Source organism: Gopherus evgoodei, unplaced genomic scaffold, assembly GCF_007399415.2.
Source record: "Gopherus evgoodei ecotype Sinaloan lineage unplaced genomic scaffold, rGopEvg1_v1.p scaffold_60_arrow_ctg1, whole genome shotgun sequence".
Taxonomy (NCBI): Eukaryota; Metazoa; Chordata; order Testudines; family Testudinidae; genus Gopherus; species Gopherus evgoodei.
In genome coordinates, this window is record NW_022060081.1 from 386,854 (window position 1) to 402,357 (window position 15,504).

General features: G+C 45.9%; 1 protein-coding gene and 1 pseudogene across 1 annotated transcript in view; one reads left to right on the forward strand and one right to left on the reverse strand.

Annotated features, from left to right (window-relative positions):
* LOC115643461 overlaps positions 1-15,504 on the reverse strand; it is a 591,865-nt pseudogene that overhangs the window by 274,046 nt on the left and 302,315 nt on the right.
* The window catches only part of LOC115643466 (zinc finger protein 664-like), a 59,893-nt gene continuing 56,862 nt past the window's right edge, over positions 12,474-15,504 (forward strand). Inside the window, exon 1 of the mRNA XM_030547540.1 lies at positions 12,474-12,552. The gene's annotated coding sequence lies outside the window, so the exon portion shown is untranslated. The remainder of the gene's footprint in view (positions 12,553-15,504) is intronic.

Here is a 15,504-nt window from a genome sequence, read left to right on the forward strand (position 1 = left end):
CTTCACCACCAAGTATCCAGTGTAAACACTTCAGGATGAGTAACAGCATTAACATGGAATCACAGACTTCCCCTTAGGTGATCCCATATATCTCACCACGCAGGAGAGCTCAGCTTCATGACAGATGGTCCCTTACTCCAGGGGTTCTCAACCTTTTTCTTTCTGAAACCCCCCCCCCCCAACGCAACATGCTATAAAAACTCTAACGGCCCACGTGGGCCTCAGTAACTTGTTTTCTGCGCATAAAAACTAGGGCTGGTGTTAGGGGGAGCAAGCAGGGCAACTGCCTGGGGCCCCATGCCATAGGTGTCCCCACAAAACTACATTGCTTAGGCTTTGGCTTCAAGCCTCAGGTGATGGGGCTCAGGGGCCTAGACTTCAGCCCCATGCGCTGGGACTTCAGCTTTCTGCCCTGGGGCCCTCGGCAAGTCTAATGCTGGCCGTGATTGGCAGCCCCTCTGATAACTGCTCGTGGCCCTCCAGGGGGCCCAGACCCCCGGTTGAGAACCACTGCCTTACCCCACGAATCACAGCGATGTTCAGGTTACTACCAGTACCAAAGGACCAGTCACTTCCATAGGTCAATTGAATCTTAGAGCTCACAAGAAAGACAATACTTGTAGCCAGTCTTGTAATAACCTGTATTAAGATGTATTTAAAAGGAAACGAGAGTTGTTTACAAAGTTAAAGTAGGATAAGCAGATGCAGACGAGTTACAGTCTTAAATTTCAAAAGGTAATAGAAGCTTCTATAATGAACAAGCCCTACATATTCTTTAGGACTAACGCACGCTAAGCAACTGGGGATCTCTTGCTTATGCCTAGAAACCTTTCCCTCCAGAGTCCAAGCAGCATACAGATAATCAGTTCCTTCTGTATGGGGGTTTTTACCCCCTTCCTGCCATGTGCTCTCGAGCTACAAACTCAGCAAAGAAACTGAAGAGCACAACAAACAGTCCTTGTCTTCTTAACATCCACAATAGTCTCTCTGGTGTTGATGCCTTTCCTGCCAGGCAGGGGGTAATGCTTCGGTTGCCATCAGCACTTCACCTAGGTTAAAGTCTCTCTCTTGTCTGATGACTTACATAGTCACAGAGCCTCACCATGCAACTAGTCAGATATTAACCCTGGCAGCAACTCGCAAGCGTTCAATAAAGTCTAAACATTAAACACCTGTTATAATCTAATACCTGTTTTAACAATACTAACACGGGGGAGCCAGACTGATTTCCAGCCGTGCGTTTGTCCCATGTTCAGTTAAGACTTGGGAGATTGCAAGAGCTGACAACCTCATCTACCCTGTGTCCCAGGCAGAGTAGGGCAGGGATGGTGTCTCTAGCCTCTGTTTAGCCAGAAGCTGGAATGAGTGACAGGGGATGGATCACTTGATGATTCCCTGTCTGTTATTCCCTCTGAAGCACCTGGCATTGGCCGTTGAGCTAGATCCATCATTGGGGATTTTTAAGAGCAGGCTGGACAAACCCTCTCAGGGATGGTCTAGACCCAGTGGTTCTCAAACTTCTGTACTGGTGACCCCTTTGCAAATAGCAAGCCTCTCAGTGTGATACCCTCCACCCCTTATAAATTAAAAACACTTTTTATTAATTTTACACCATTATAAATGTTGGATGCAAAGCACCATTTGGGGTGAGGATGACATCTTGTGACCCCCCCATGTAGTAACCCCATGATCCCCTGAGGGGTGCTGACCCGCAGTTTGAGAACCACTGAGCTAGACGGACCGTTGGTCTGACGCAGTGGGCCATTCTTATGTTCACAGGCTCTGTCAGGAGTATTTACTCACTTGGATTCACGGGGAGCTACAGAAAGAACAAGATGTGCTGAGGCAAGGAGGCCCAGTCTCAGCTCCCCCAGGGTCATGCTTCCCAAAAACCTAAAACTAGGCCCAGCCATGAAAGGGCACTCCCAAGAGAGACTGTATAAAGGCTGGAGCATCAAACCACTTTAAACCTGAGACAGCTGCCTTGGGGACAGTGACAGGGGAGAATCCCCCACAGTGACTCCTTTGATTCTGCTCTTCTCTGGCCTTTGGTTCATAGAATCACAGAAACTGGAAGGGACCTCGAGAGGTCATCTAGTCCTTGTCCCCTGCACTCAAGGCGGACAAGTATTATCTAGACCATCCCTGAGAGGTTTGTCCAGCCTGCTTTTAAAAATCTGCAGTGATGCAGTGATCCACTATGACCCCCTGATCCCTTTCCGCTGCAGATCCTCGTTCCTAGGCAGTCATTTCCCATTTTGTATGTGTTCGTTCCTTCCTAAGTGAAGTACTTTGGATTCGTCCTTATTGAGTTTAATCCTATTTACTTCAAACCGTTTTCAGTTTGTCCAGATCATTTTGAATTTTAATTCTATCTCCAAGCCCTTGCAACCCCTCCCAGCTTGGTATCGTCCGCAAACTTGATAAGTGTAACAGAGAGACTCTTTTCCTGGGGAGTTTCACCTTGTCTCAGAGGGTACACCTGGTCGGCGGGGGCTAGCCTGTACTGGTGGATAAGGTCACTCTGCTTGCTTCATAGTTTGGTAGAACCTAGAATGTCCATTAGCAGAGAAATCCTGGAGGAATCGGCTTGTGAATGAACAAATCATCCCAATCTGAACGCTCTCACATTGCCCTTCTCGTCCTGGCAGGCTACAGATAACGTCCAGGTTTCGCTCCAGATCATCCCATCCTCCCAGGGGGAAGGACATGGCTGCAATGGAGCTGGCTCAGGTAAGGGATTATCAGGGCTGGTGGTAGGTTCTGATTGGAGAGAGAGGAGCAGTAAATGCATAGGAGGGTGGGAGCTGCACGACGGTGGTGGGAGGCAGGAACTATCTAGTGTGGGGAAGGGGAGGGGACAGGATGTGACAAACCTGCTGAGGCTTGTGTACTCTAGGGTGTGATGGGCTGTCACCCTAGGGTGCAGTCTTGGGGGCTTCTGGGAACCCTTGTGCCCTCTAACCCTCAAGCTGGCTGGCTCTTCTCACACTGCTTGTGCCAGAGATTCAGCCAGCCTCTCCAGGCCCTGTTATCACCCACACGACAGCAGGTGGGTGCCATACACCCAGCTAAGCTACCTGAGTATTTTACCTAAACCACTCAAGGACAGAGGGAAGACATCAGCCAATTTCCCAGCTCCCCAGCCTTGCACTCCTGCTGTAATATAAATCCAAAATGATACCATCTTATACCAACAGGGATCTGTATAATGTAAGCTCATAATACAGTTTTCCTTTCCCTCAATATGGGGAAGATACGTACAACAAGCTTGTGCTAACCAAGCTCAGATTTTCCCAGAGACTTCACTCAAAATACACTGATTATGATAAGCATAAAAGAAGTTTATTAACTACAGAAAGATTTAAGTCTTTATAAGTGATAGCAAACAGATCAAAACAGATTACTTAGCCAATAACCAAAACTCAAAGAAGCCTAACATACAAAATGCATAGAATTTGAATTAGCAGTTTCTCACCTGAATTGATGATAGAAGCAGTCCCCCAAGTTTCCATACACAAGCTAGAAATCCCTTTAGCCTGGGACCGACACTTCCCCCACTTCAGTCTTTGTTCCTCAGGTGCTCCAGGAGTTCCCTTGTGTGGGGATTGAGGCCAAGAGATATTCACACTCCACCTTACGTAGCTTTTCCATATGGCGGGAACCCTTTGTTCCAAACTCAGTTCCCAGTTCAGTTAGGGGAATAATACAGGTACCAAAATGAACTTCATTGTCTTGTGGTCTGGTCACATACCCTGCTGAGTCTAGTAGCCATGACTCCTAGGCTGGCTGACAAATTCACAGGGGGGCTAAGCTCTTCCACGGTCCGTTGTCTTTGTTGATGAGTCTTCAGCACTGTCTGGCTTCTTCACTGTTGTGCCTGAAAGGCTTGTTGTAGGTGTTACCCAGAGTAAGCACATGTGAATACAGATACAGAGTCAATATCCATAACTTCAGATACAAATATGATCCATGCACACAGGTAGGATAATCATAGTCAGCAAATCATAACTTTTCCGGTGACATCGCACATGACACATCGTGCACAAAATGCCTCCTCATTATGTCCTAATGTAATATAATCCTTCCACTATGCTGAATGTGGGGTGTAGTGTCAGATAGGGCCTCATTTCAAGCCACAAGGGTTGGGAACGGAACTTCCCCTCTGTGGAACAGGAAATAACCCCCCAGCCAGGGCTGGGAAAACTTTCCAGGCTCCCAATGCTGGAGCCAGAATCCACTGACACGTCTCATTAGTTACCACCACCCCCCAATCTTTGTGGCAACTGCAACTTTATCAGTGATGATTTTATTTCTTCTAGGTCATTAATAAGAATGTTAAATAGAACAGTGCCAAGACCCAATCCTTGTGGGAACCCCCTGAAAGAAATCCACTCGATCACGCTTCCCATTTACTATCACAGTTTTTAATCTATTTAATGTATGCCGTTGTATTTTGTATCTTTCTAGTTTTCTAGTCAAAATGTTGTGCCGAACCAGGTCATATGCCTTACAGAAGTCTAGGTATGTACATCAATACATTAGTTGCAGCCAAACTTTTGATCTCACCCAATAAGGATATCCGTTATTTTGATAGGCTTTATTGTCTCTGAACCTTTGTTAATAGGCACTAATTATATTATCCTCCTTTAATTCTTTATTAAGTAATCCATATTGCCTGCTCCATTCTCTTGCCCAGTATCGATGTCAGACTAACACTCTTGTAATTAGCTGGTCACCTCTTTTACACTTTTTAAATATTGGCACAGTATAGCTTTTCCCGTCTTCTGGTAATTTCCCCGTGTTCCACAGTCCTAATTAAGGACATGAGAACTAGGGTCACCAAATGAAATTAATAGGCAGCAGGTTTAAAACAAATGAAAGGAATTCTTCTTCCACAGCGCACAGTTAACCTGTGGAACTCCTTGCCTGAGGAGGTTGTGAAGGCTGGGACTGTAACAGTGTTTAAAAGAGAACTGGATAAATTCATGGAGGGTAAGTCCATCAATGGCTATTGGCCAGGATGGGTAAGGGAATGGTGTCTCTAGCCTCTGTTTGTCAGAGGATGGAGATGGATGGCAGGAAAGGGATCACTTGATCATTGCCTGTTAAGTTCATGCCCTCTGGAGCACTGGCATTGGCCACAGTCGCTAGACAGATACTGGGCTAGATGGACCTTTTGTCTGACCCAGGATGGCCGTTCTTAATAACAATCCTCCACACTCCTCCACCAGGTCTTTCAGAGCTCTTGCATACAAGTTATCAGACCTGCTTATTTAAACGTGTCTAATTGTAATACCTGCTGTTTAATGTCCTCGTGAGTTATTGTTGGAATGGAAAGACTGTCGTCTTCAACATCTTATGATATGACTTACATCGTCTGTTTTTCTTCAAATCCAGGAGAGACATATTATTGAACACTTTTACCTCTTCTGCATGATTGTTGATGATAATTCTGCCATTTCCATCTAGTAATTTAACGCTACCAAGTTGTTTTGTACTTAATATACTTTTAAAAACTTCTTTCTTATTTTCATTGATTAATCATTGATTTCTGATAACTTCCCTACCAATTTTCTACAATTCTGACTTTCTAACTCATAGTCTTTACTCTTGACTTCCCCTTTCTTCCATATATTTTATTTGGAGAGTGTTGGGACTCCTACCAGGGAGCCACCAGCAGGGTCCAGAGACAGCCCCATCTCCTGTATCAAGCTCTGGCTAGTGGGTATGTGATAAATGTGATGACCCTGCCTCCGTCTGTCAGCTGGGAGGCACAAAGGTTTCTCTTTCTACCCTCTGATGGCTCTGGCTGCTCTAAGGAAGGTGGGGTGGGACTCTGTTAACATGTGCTTCCCGGAGCCTCCATTTCCCTGGTGCTGCTGTTCCACTCACAACCCCACTATTCAGGGGCCAGCAGGTACTGAGAGTTGGATTCTTGCTCTTTCAGGGACCGGTGACCTTTGAGGAGGTGGCTGTGTATTTCACCAGGGAAGAGGGGGCTCTGCTGGACCCTGATCAGAGAGCCCTCTACAGGGATGTCATGCAGGAGAACTACGAGACGGTGGTCTTTCTGGGTAAGGAATCCTCTCCCTTGGGTTATTAGAAGCTGTGGGGTCTCTTAAGAACCTGAGTAGTAATAACTTTGTACTTTTATTCATCATATAAGTTTTGACAAGTTTCCTTGTCCCCCTTTTTTTGCCTCATCTCCCACTCACTAGTATAATTTTTGGACATGTGCCTTTTTGGTGCCGTCCGTCATTTGAAAATTGCATCGAATGTATCCTTATTAGGTGCATTAATATCTACATTAATCACTGTAGCTTTCATGCCTTTTCCTCATTGTAAGAGGAAAATATGCCGCCTGTAGAATTCTAAATGGAGTAAATAGGTGTGTGACTCGTGCATGGGCTTGTGTGACAGTCAGATGAGCTCCTCTTTTGATAGGAGAGCGTATAATGTTGACATTCAGGACCCCACTGGTGAAGGGAGAACAGAGCCGTGGGAGGGGCTGAGAAGGGGGGAGTAGATAATTCTGGTGTGCCAGTACATGGGGAGGGGGTGTGCAGGGTTAGAGCTAAGAATCAGCAGGGAGGGAGGAGGTTGTAAGAGACAAGGAGGGAACACAAGAATCTCCCAAGGTGCCAGGAGGTGGTGCTGGCTGAGAATAATGGGATGAAGGGAGGGGAGTGTGGAGGAAGGGCACCCAGGAAGTGGGCCTGGGTGGGTCAGTGGGAGGGAGGAGACCTGTGGGGGATTCCAGACCTTTAACTCCGAATCCCTACCAAAGCCTTGTTGCTTTAGAGCCTCCACTCAAGTTTTATTTCTGTTCAATTTCACTTCATTATACATTTGTTTCCCAAATATTATTATTTTAACTCTGATCTCCCTCTCCCACTCATTACCCCCTTCCCCATATAACTTCCCCATCTGTGGCAACTGATCCTGAGTCCTTGCTGCATTCCTCCCTCCCATAGCATGGCCGCTATCCAGGCACAAATGGGGACTTTGTGATGATGTCATGCGGTAGTAGTGTAGCCTGTTCAATTTTTATACCTATTAGATTACGTATTCCGAAAGCCATTCACACTAGTCTTGCTTATCTCGATACGCCGATACAGTCTGTTCCCCAGTGTTCCCTGCCCAGCTCTGATGCCGCAGAGCCTTGCCTGTGTCCCTGTTCCCTTTCCTGTTGCCCCCCTTAACAAACACTTGACGTTAATGTGGCCTCATCTGGTGTACTGTGACCAGTTTTGGCCCCCACACTAGAAAAAGGATGTGGAAAAACTGGAAAGCGTCAAGCGGAGGACAACAAAAGTGAATAGGAACTGGAACACATGACTTATGGGGAGAGGCTGAGGGAACTGGGATTGTTTAGTCTGCAGAAGAAAAGACTGAGAGGGATTTGATAGCTGCTTTCAACTACCCTGAAAGGGGGGTCCAAAGAGGATGGAGCTCGGCTGTTCTCAGTGGTAGCAGATGACAGAACAAGGAGCAATGGTCTCAAGTTGCAGTGGGGGAGGTCTCGGTTGGATATTAGGAAACACTATTTCACTAGGAAGGTGGTGAAGCACTGGAATGGGTTCCCTAGGGAGTGGTGGAATCTCCTTCCTTAGAGGTTTTTAAGGTCAGGCTTGACAAGCCCTGGCTGGGATGATTTAGTTGGGATTGGTCCTGCTTTGAGCGGGGGGTTGGACTAGATACCTCCTGAGGTCCCTTCCACCCTGATATTCTATGATTCATAGAATCTGTGATTCCAATTTATATCTCTCTCCTGTTTGACTCAGTTTATATAGTAATATTCTCAGCTATACCTTAGCCAATCATTGTGCTGAAATTTAACTAACCAATTCTAACATATTGTAACATAATTCTCTAACCAATTATATCCCACTATCCTAATTAAGTATCAGAGGGGTAGCCATGTTAGTCTGGATCTGTAAAAGCAGCAAAGAATCCTGTGGCACCTTATAGCTTCTCTCCCTTGGTTTTCACACCTCAGCTACTAGAACAGGGCCTCATCCTCCCTGACTGAACTACCTCATTATCTCTAGCTTGCCTGCATATATATATAAATGCCCTTGGAAATGTCCACTACATGCATCTGACGTCTGTTAGTCTATAAGTTGCCACTGGACTCTTTGCTGCCAGCCTAATTAACTACACCTAGCAAAATTAATTATACAACAGACAGAAACAATTAGAGAACCAGACTGATTAACAAAGTAAAGTGGTGGCCATGAAGATAAAACAATACAGAAATGAGTGTTTCACAACCACAACCATTGATGAGTGATTTATTGCCAGACAGTGTAGCCTGATTTGCAGTGTGTTAGTAATGTTGATTTAATTTCTCCACTTAATGTATTTTGATTTAATTAATTGTAATTGATGATAATAAAATAATTTATTATGGATATTAATTAGTATGGGTTTAGGCTCTCCAATTTGTTTGATCAGAAGAATAGTGAAAAGTGCAAGGTCATGCATTTAGGGATTAATAACAAGAATTTGGTTATAAATTGGGGACACATTAGGTTGGAAGTAACAACGGAGGAGGAGGACCTCGGAGTATTGGTAGATCACAGGATGACTATGAGCTGCCAATGTGATATGGCCGTTAAAAAGGCTAATGTGGTCTTGGGATGCATCAGGCCGGGTATTTCCAGCAAAGATAGGAGGTGTTAGTACCATTTATACAAGGCACTGGTGACCCTCACCTGGAATACTGTGTGCAGTTCTGGGTCTCCCATGTTTAAGAAGGATGAATTCAAACTGGAACAGGTCAGAGACGGGCTACTAGGATGATCTGAGGAATGGAAAAACCTGCCTTATGAAAGGAGACTCAAAGAGTTTGTCGTTTTTTAGCTAACCACAACCGAAGGCTGAGGGGGATATGATGATTGCCATATTTGGGGTCGGGAAGGAATTTCCTCAGGGCAGATGGCAGAGGCCCTGAGTTTTTTCACCTTCCTCTGCGCGTGGGGCACGGGTCACTGCGGGGATTCTCTGCACCTTGAGGTCTTTAAACTACGATTTGAGGAGTTCAATAACTCAGACATAGATTAGGGGTTGATACAGGAGTGGGTGGGTGAGATTCTGTGGCCTGCGTTGTGCAGGGGGTCAGACTAGATGATCATAATGGTCCCTTCTGACCTTGAAGTCTATGAGTATGAGAAGATAAAAGTTCGTCCTGAATCAGGGCTTCACAGATGTTCTAAAAAGACCTTCGGAGGTATGACAGGAAGCTCACACTGAGACAGATGTAGTCATAAAGACCTTTTATTAAAATCAATGAAATAGTAAGCAGGTGGTAAAACACTTAGAATAACAGAGTTGCAATTGTACTAGTGTTATTCAAGAGATACATATGATAATACAATATTATGTGCTGAAACTTTGGTTAATACTCACAGTCTGTTTTAATAACCTGGTGTTGGAAGATACAGGACCCGTCTCTGGTGGTTCTGGCTTCACAGCTCTAGCAGAGGAAGCTAATGCAGAGCTGTTAAAGCTGTTTACTTCTAACTTAACTCAATAAACCTTAAACTGAAATAAAGCGTAGGGAAACCAAGCGTAGCCTGGTCCCCTTAAAACTTAAAGTTTGAAAAGGAACAAAGTCGATCTATTAATAGTTAATAGGCATCGATACGTTGTTGAAGATAGGTGAGTGGCTTGCCTCTAAAATGGAGAGATGAATCGCCTTTTTATAGGGCATTGGTTGTAAATCCTTCCTCTTATGCCCAAATTTCATCCTTCCCCCACAGAAAGGTGAAAGTACACTTACCCCATAGGCTAGTATGTCTGTGCGTATGGATGACGGGTACTTGCGCTCTTGTGGTTTACTTGTTATGTCTGTGGGTACAACTTTGAAAAGTGTCCTTTGCCGTCCTGCATTGTCTACTGGGTTAGGCAAAAATCTCGAGACTCTGGTGGGTGTTTTAGCTATTTGGGTCATCTCTACTCTTCTGGGAAAAGGGTCCCATATAGATATGCTAACTTTGTCTTAGCTTAACATACAGGGTTTTAGCCTGTTGGTCTCTTGCATTACAGCTAAACTTATTTTTAATATAAATCTGTAAACCTATTACATCAAATACTCAAATTTATAAGAAAAGATATATCTATGCAAGCAAGCAGATTAAACCTTAGGGCTACAACAGGATGCTCCAACTAAGTTTTCTTTAACCATCTTAAGATCTGTTTTTTATTGGTGGTGATGGGCACTATCCGACTGGATCGTCTTCCTAACAGCCAATAGCACCTTATTTCAGTGTGACTGGTTTGGGGTGTGAGGATGTGACCCTTCGCTTCCCATCTTATGGCTGCCCCTGTTCCTTACCAAAGGCCTTTGCCTAAGAACAAGGTCTCAGACTATCCAGTGCAAGAAGGGCCATACACAGGCAGACTGTGATTTTGATTCTTTGGTTTTATACCCTGTAACTAGCTAATGAAAAATACACCTAAGTCTTAAACTATAGGCTTCACAGGCAGGCCTGAATATCTCTATTCAATAGTGGGTTCTACCCCTTCCCCATTCTGTGTCTGTCTTGTCTATTTAGATTGTAAATTCTTCAGGACATGGGCCATCTACTATTCTCCGTTTGTTTGTCCTAGCACAATGGGGGCCCAGTGTTAGTTGGTCTTTAGGCACTAAGGTAATGAATATGATTTATAATAATAATAATTCTCCTCCACTTGAGCCAAGGAAGCTGGCCTTGGTATTTACTGCTTAAAAATGAGCTGGGATTAAAACCATGGAAATTTTTGATAAGTATCCCAAAATTCCACTGACTTCTTTTTTCTTTCCTGGAGTAGAGTTTCCAATTTCCAAACCTGATGTGATCTGCAGCTGGAACGAGGGGAAGAACCATGGGTCCCTGACCTCCAGGCCTCTGAGGAAGAAGTGCTCCGAGAGCTGCCTGCACAGGTGAGGATTGGTTAAACCAACAACAATAGGAATGCAGGAAACATTTGGATGACCTACAAAGACCTGTGAGCTCTCAGAGTTCAGGATTGTTCCCTGCAGATGTGGAATGATTACGGCAGATGTCATTCATGGCTTCCCTCCTACCCTGACTGAACTGGCAGCATGTCCCTCCTTGATCTCGCTTTCCCTGAGTGTTCTGGTGAGATGTGGACCCAGAACTGATCCCTTCCTCTCTCCTCTGGGGAAGGGTTTGGGGGAAATCAGCTCTCTGAGTTTTCCTTTCTTTCTGGCACAGAGTGACCTCTGTCTGGATTCTCTCTGTCTCCCATTCAGGTGATGGGATGGTGAGTGAGAATGAGGAGAAACCCCAGAAGGAAGATGCTCAGCAAGTAGAACCGCATGGAACGTTATCAGGAAGATCCAAAGGGAAAGTTTCCAGGAGTTTGCACGCCGAAAAAGCAAAAGCCTATGAGACTCAGCAGATGCCAGAGGAAAACTTCAGTAGCCACTCAGACCTTATTACACACAAGAGAATCAACTTGGAATGGAGACGCTACACATGCCACGAATGCGGGAAAAGCTTCAATTCTGTCTCCTTGTCAGACACCGCAGAACCCACACTGGAGAGAAACCCTATATGTGCTCTGAGTGCGGAAAAAGCTTCGGTCAGCACTCAACCCTTGCAACACATCGGAGAATTCACACAGGAGAGATGCCCTACGTGTGCTCCGAGTGTGGGAAACGCTTCAGGATCGTTCAGCCCATGCCAAACATGTGAGAGTCCACACAGGAGAGAGCCCTACACGTGCCCTGAGTGCGGGAAAAGCTTCATTGATAGTACATGCCTCATCTCACATCAGCGAACCCACACAGGAGAGACGCCCTACACATGCTCTGAGTGCGGGCAAAGCTTTACTCTCAGCTGTACCCTGAGCAGACATCGGAGATCCATACGGGTGAGAAACCTTATGGATGCTCTGAGTGTGGGAAAAGTTTTAGTCAGCGTTCAGACCTCATCACGCATCAGAGAACCCACATAGGGGAGAAGCCCTACACGTGCTCAGAGTGCGGGAAATGCTTTTATAACAGCTCTTCCCTGAAGAAACATGGGAGAATCCACACCGGTGAGAAACCTTATAGATGCTCTGAGTGTGGGAAAAGCTTCATTCTTAGTTCTGCCCTCATCTCACATGAGAGAATCCACACAGGAGAACACCCTACACATGCGCTGAGTGCGGGAAAAGCTTTGGTTATCACTCAGGCCTTATCACACATAAGAGAATCCACACGGGGAGAAGCCCTACACGTGCTCCGAGTGCGGGAAACGCTTCCACCAGAGCTCACATCTTGTCGCACATCAGAATCCACACGGATGAGAAACCTTATGGATGCTCTGAGTGCGGGAAAAACTTTCGTCGGCACTGGGAGCTTACCAAGCATCAGAGACGCCACACCGGAGAGACGCCTAGAATGCTTTTGGGGTGGGTAAAGCTTCAATTGGACTTCAAACCTTATCACGCATCAGAGACCAACAGGGAGACGCCCTTCACATGCTCTGAGTGCGGGAAAAGCTGCAGACGGAGCTCTGACCTGACCTGATTATACATCAGAGAATCCACACGGTGAGAAACCTTAAGGATGCTCTGAGTGCGGGAAAAGCTCAAAAATAGCTCACACTTATCAGACATCAGAAAATCCACACGAGGGACCTGTAACACACGCCTGATTAGGGCTGGCCAAAGTTTTTTTTTTTTTTAAATAATCACATTTGCTAATTCCCACATAGTGATCTGGCACCATCTTCACTGTGGTCTCAGGTCACCAGATGAGTTGCCGCCTTCTGCCTTTGCAGCTCATCCTTCTTTGGGATCAGTCCTGTGATCTTTTCTATCAACTGCTCTCCTTTGAGTCTTACGACATGTGTCCCTCCAGCCAGGAATGTTCATCCGCTCCAGGTAGGGGAGAGAGGTTTGATCCCAACAAGCTACACTGAGGCAAAGCTCCCTGTGCCTGACGTCCACTAGGGCTGCACGTGGCCTTGGCTGCTCAAGTTAGTGATCTCGGTGTAAAAGACAATTATAGTTGTAGTTCAGCCCAGGTGCAGTGGTTGGCATTAGCTTCCCCCTTGACCTGACTTAAACTCTTAGCACTTTTCCTAGTCTAAACTGTGATTAATGTCCTTTAAGTCTTGTCCAGTAGTGTCAGGCTAAGCACTATTAGGCCTCAGCCTTCCAGAAGTTGTAAGAAGCGAGTACTGTTGAATCCTGCAAGCATAAGCATCATCTAGCTAGGAAGCTTATAGACTAAAAAGGAAACTCTGTAAAGATAGATTACAGACTTGTGGTTACTATGCTCTGCAACCAAATACTTCTCTAAGCTGACTCGAGCATTTTTGAGTCTAGCAAATTGACCACAATTAGTCACATAGAGTAGCGATGAGCCGAGCACAGATGCACAGTTCAGAAGTTCAAAACAACTGCAAATACCACACTGAAACATTTGGCCACCTTTATTGGTTGACCTGTTTTAAAACACGGCCAGCAAATACTGTATAAAAGAGTTTAAAGGGGTGTGTGTGTGTGTTGACCTAAAAGAGATCACTCCACATACACCCCCTGAAGCAAAGGGACTTGTGCGTCACTTACTATCTGTGCCTTGCCAGTGCAGAAACAGTCAACTGAAGGTAATGGATCTTTGGAAGAATGCAGGGCGAGATTGAAGAGTGGAAAAGTCTGGTTGTACTCGAGCTAGTTAATCTTAAGTCTGTATTAATATTATAGTTTGTTTATATTAGCAAATTGTTTAAGTTGTTTAAAAACAGTATTAGTCAATAGTTAATCAATACATAACAACTGTATATGTTTTGTGCCTTGCTGAAAGCAGGTACAGCGCAGGTGAAGCTAGCAGTTTATAAATCATAAAGTCGCTGTGCCTGTCTTCAGTATAAGTTACTATCAAGTTATCATAAAGGTCAATCAAAGTTTATAAGTTGTTAGATAAGATTATAGGTAGGTTAAAGTTAGTACAATATAGTGAATCAGTGTATTAGTATTGCATATAGAATTGTATTTGTTGGGGGTGGTTACAGTACATGTGAAGTAGCTGGGCAATCAGTAATAGTACCGTTGCACGTGCTTGTAACTATTTTCAGTATTATTTACCTTTTATATGCGCACTTATAGGAATAGGTAGTTAATGTATAATATTACTTGTACTTGTCTCCAGTATAAGTTGCCGTTTGTATAATCCTCACTCAGTGCTGGTCTTTAATTCTGTTTTTCTTATTCTGTCTGTGTTTCCTTTAGTCATAAGTCATTAGAAACCTTTCTTGAGGAATAATTAGCTGTTTAGTTTCTCTTTTGCGGACACTAGTCAACCTCATTCCATCTGTGTTGGGTGGTGGGAAGTAGCGATCACCCAAGGCCCCACTAGGGCCCTGACGTGAGCCCCCCCAGGGCTCTGATGTGTGCCTCCTCCTTCCATTAAACTCCACATAAAGAAACCCTGAGCATCACTGTTATACAGTTCCCCCATTTCAAAGTCATCAGGTTCCCCCTTCGGGAACAAATTGTTTCATTCCCAGTTACTCTGTTGTTGCTTCAGGTTGTGATGGAGAGGAGATATTTTTACTACCATTTTCCTCACTTAAAATATATTGAAGTATAAGGGACCTGCTTAATCTGCGGTTAATATTTCTACCTTCTATCACTCTCATCTAGGCCTCTGGCCTGCTCTTTCACAGGATATAGGCAGAGAAGAGAGAGCGTGGCAAAATAGCTCTCCCTTTATCATGTCCTTTCTTCCCTCTTGGCTCCCCCCCTTCAGAGTCAGGTGAGCGTTACCTCTTCGCAGTCCCAAACTGCCCAAGGAAAGGGATGACTCCCTCCAGGGTCTAACGCAGGGGTCTCAAACTCAAATCACCATGAGGGCCACATGAGGACTCGTATATTGGCCCGAGGGCTGCATCACTGACACCTTTACATAGAAAGATACAAAATCCCCTTCGCCCTGGCCCTGCCTCTACTCCATCCCTTCCATGAGGCCCGGCCACGCCTCTTCTCACCCCTTTCCTGCCCCCATTCCAGCCCCTTCCCCAAATTCCCACCCTGCCCCGCCTCCTCCTGAGTACACGGCTCCCCGCTCCTCCCCCTCCCTCCTGGAAAGCACTGAATGCCACCAACAGCTGTTTACCTCCAGGTGCTTCCCCACCAGGCAGAGGAGCCGGGATGCGGCGCGCTGGGGGGGAAGGCGCGGCGGTGAGGGGAGCTTGGCGACAGCAGGAAATAACTCTGGGGGGCAGGGAGCTTGTTGGGCCGCCAGAAATAACTCATCTCCCCCTGTCTCCCCCTTCTCCCCCCCCCTCGCTCCTGTCTCCCGCCATCTCCCTCTTCCCCTCCCCCCCGGCCCCTCTCCTGCCATCTCCACCTTCCCCAGCCCCCTCCCGTCTCCTGCCCCTGGTCCCATTTCCCCCTCCCCCCCTCTTGGTCCCGTCTCGACCCCTTCACCCCCCCCCGGTCCCGTCTCCCTCAATCTCCCCCTTCCCCCTCCGGTCCCTCTCGCCGTCTCCGGTCCCG